This window comes from Myodes glareolus, chromosome X (assembly GCF_982192425.1).
Source record: "Myodes glareolus chromosome X, mMyoGla1.1, whole genome shotgun sequence".
Lineage (NCBI taxonomy): Eukaryota > Metazoa > Chordata > Mammalia > Rodentia > Cricetidae > Myodes > Myodes glareolus.
Window position 1 is genome coordinate 72,868,779 of NC_142053.1, and position 4,030 is coordinate 72,872,808.

A 4,030-nucleotide genomic window follows, 5' to 3' on the forward strand; every position below is an offset into this window, starting at 1 on the left:
TTGACGGGGATTGCATTGAATCTATAGATTGCTTTTGGTAGAATTGCCATTTTTACTATGTTGATTCTCCCAATCCAAGAGCAGGGGAGGTCTTTCCATTTTCTGGTATCCTCCTCAGTTTCTTTCTTCAAAGACTTAAAGTTCTTGTCAAATAGGTCATTCACTTCCTTGATTAGAGTAACCCCAAGATATTTTATGCTATTTGTGGCTATCGTGAAAGGTGATGTTTCTCTGATTTCCCTCTCTGCTTCTTTATCCTTTGTGAATAGGAGGGCCACTGATTTTTTGGAGTTGATCTTGTTTCCGGCCACGTTACTAAAGGTGTTTATCAGCTGTAGGAGTTCTTTGGTAGAGTTTTTGGGGTCACTTATGTACACTATCATATCGTCAGCAAATAACGAAAGTTTAACCTCATCCTTTCCAATTCAAATCCCCTTGATCTCCTTATGTTGTCTTATTGCTATTGCTAGAACTTCAAGCACTATATTGAAGAGGTATGGAGAGAGTGGACAGCCTTGTTGTGTTCCTGATTTTAGTGGAAAGGCTTTGAGTTTCTCTCCATTCAATTTGATGTTAGCTGTTGTCTTGCTGTATATTGCTTTTATTATATTTAGGTATGATCCTTGTATCCCCAGTCTCTCCAACACCTTTATCATAAATGGGTGTTGAATTTTGTCAAATGCTTTTTCAGCATCCAATGAACTTATCATATGGTTTTTTTCTTTCAGTTTATTTATATGATGGATTACATTGATAGATTTGCGTATGTTGAACCAGCCCTGCATCTCTGGGATGAAGCCTACTTGATCATAATGGATAATTTTTCTAATGTGTTCCTGGATTCGGTTTCCCAGGATTTTATTGAGAATTTTCGTGTCGATGTTCATGAGTGAGATTGGCCTGTAATTCTCTTTCTTGGTTGTGTCTTTGTGTGGTTTTGGTATTAGGGTAACTGTAGCTTCATAAAAGAAGTTTGGCAATGAATCTTCTGTTTCTATATTGTGGAATACATTAAGGAGTATAGGTATTAGCTCTTCCTGGAAGTTCTGGTAGAATTCTGCATTGAAACCATCTGGTCCTGGGCTTTTTTTGCTAGGGAGATTTCTGATAACAGCTTCTAATTCTTCACGACTAACAGGTCTATTTAGATTGTTCACCTGTTCTTGGTTCAACTTTGGTATATGGTACTTATCTAAGAAAATGTCCATTTCTTTTACATTTTCCAACTTTGTGGCATATAAACTTTCGTAGTAAGATCTAATGATTCTCTGAATTTCCTCTGTGTCTGTGGTTATGACCCCTTTTCATTTCTGATCCTATTAATTTGCATGTTCTCTCTCTGCCGTTTGATTAGTTTGGATAGAGGTTTGTCAATCTTGTTTTCTCCAAGAACCAGCTTTTTGATTTATTGATTCTTATGATTGTTTTCTGTGTTTCTATTTTGTTGATTTCAGCCCTCAGTTTGATTATTTCCAGTCTTCTACTCCTCCTGGGTGAATCAGCTTCTTTTTTTTCTAGAGCTTTCAAGTGTGCTGTTAAGTCTCCCATGTGTGCTTTCTCTGTTTTCTTTATTTGGGCACCTATTGCTACGAACTATCCTCTTAGCACTGCTTTCATAGTGTCCCATAGGTTTGAGTATGTTGTGTCTTTGTTTTCATTAAATTCAAGGAAGACTTTAATTTCTTTCTTTTTTCTTCCTTAACCCAGGGGTGATTTACTAGTTGACTATTCAACTTTCATGAGTTTGTTGACTTCCTGTCCGTAGCATTGTTGTTGAATTCTAATTTTAATCCATGGTGATCTGACAAGACACAGGTGGTAACTAATATTTTTTTGTATCTGTGGAAGTTTGTTTTGTTACCGAGTATGTGGTCAATCTTCGAGAAGGTTCCATGAACTGCAGAGAAGAAGGTATATTCTTACCTATTTGGGTGGAGTGTTCTATAGATGTCTGTTAAGTCCATTTGATTCAATACCTCCAATAAATCTCTTATTTCTCTGTTTGGTTTCTGTCTGATTGACCTGTCCATTGGTGAGAGAGGAGTGTTGAAGTCTCCTACTATTAGCGTGTGTGCTTTGATGACTGCCTTGAGTTCTAGAAGAGTTTCTTTTACATAAGTGGGTGCCTTTATATTAGGGGCATAGATATTCAGGATTGAGACTTCTCCCTGATGAGTTGTTCTTGTTATGAGTATGAAATGTCCATCTCCATCTCTTCTTATTGATTTTAGTTTGAAGTCGATTTTGTTAGATATTAGAATGGCCACACCCGCTTGTTTCTTAGGTCCATTTGCTTGGAAAACCTTTTCCCAACCCTTTACTCTGAGTAGGTATCTGTCTTTGTGGTTGAGGTGTGTTTCTTGTAAACAGCAGAATGTTGGATCCTCTTTTCATATCCAATCTCTAAGTCTGTGCCTCTTTATAGGTGAATTGAGTCCATTGATATTAAAAGATATTAATGACCAGTGGTTGTTGACTCTGGTCATTTTTTTTGGGTAGTAGAGTGTATGTGTTTTCCTTCTTTGGGTTGTGCTAGTGAAGGGTCGCTAGATGTCTGAGTTATTGTAGTCAGTGTTGGCAATGTTGGATTCCTTGGGATGTAATTTTCCTTCTAATATTCTCTGTAAGGCTGGATTAGGAGTTACGTATTGTTTAAATTTGTTTTTATCCTGGAATATTTTGTTTTCTCCATTGATAGTGTATGAAAGCTTGGCTGGGTATAGTAGTCTGGGCTTGCATCCATGGTCCCTTAGTTTCTGCAGTACCTCTATCCAGGACCTTCAGGCTTTCATGGTTTCCATAGAGAAGTCTGGTGTAAACCTGATAGGTTTACCTTTATAGGTTACTTGACCTTTTTCCTTTGCAGCTCTTAATATCCTTTCTTTAATCTGAATGCTTTGTGTTTGGATTATTATATGGCGAGGGGATGTTTTTTTCTGATCCAGTCTATTCGGTGTTCTGTATGCTTCTTGAACCTTCATAGGAATATCACTCTTTAGGATGGGAAAGTTTTCTTCTATAATTTTGTTGAATATATTTTCTGGACCTTTGATCTGCAATTCTTCTCCTTCTTCTACTCCTATTATTCTTAGATTTGGTTTTTTTTTTTATTATGTCCCATATTTCCTGAATGTTTTGTGATGAGAATTTGTTGGATTTGCTGTTTTCTTTGGTCAGGGCGTTTATTTTCTCTATGGTGTCTTCATAATCTGAGATTCGTTCTTCTATCTCTTGTATTCTATTGGTTATGCTTGTTCCTGAAGTCTCTGTTTATTTACCTAGATTTTCCACATCCAGCCGGCCCTCAGTTTGTGTTTTCTTCACTGCCTCCATTTCAGTTTTCAATTCTTGAACTGATTCCATTACCTGTTTGATTGTTTTTTCTTGGTTTTGTTATATTTTTCTTCCATTTCTTTACTCATTTCTTCCATTTTTTGTTATATTTGTCTTCTATTTCTTTAAGTGAGTTATTCATACCCTGTTTAAGAGACTCTATTGTTTCATAATGACACTGTTTTCCACTTCTTCCGGAATAGGGTGCTCAAATCCTTCTGTCATAAGATCGCTGGGATCTGGTGTTTTCATGTTGTTTTTCAGATTATTGGAGGAATTCTTGCCTTGGCGCCTGCCCATCTCTTCCTTCAGATGCTCTCCAATGGCTCTTCCCTATGCTGGGTCTTCTTCTACTGGATTAATTAGTGCCCCTTGCTATCCAGGAATCACTTTGCCTGCAGTCTTAGCTTGCTGCAGGCAGGGTATTAGAACAAAGGGACTTCTGTCCCTTTGCACTCACCGCCTGTCCGACCCTCGGTGCCCACCCTGGCTGAGATGGAGGAATTTAAGTCCCGAAAAAGGGAGAGGGGAAGGGTAGAGCTTCCAGGCAGAAAGCTGGGATGGCGTAGCCGGGGAGAGGGTTTAGCTGGGGGAAGCTGCCCCTTTGGAGTAGCCAGGGAGATAAGGATGGCGGGAATATTGTGTGTTCCCTAACCGAACTTGTGTGGCGGTCAGGAACAGCACACTTATCCCTCCA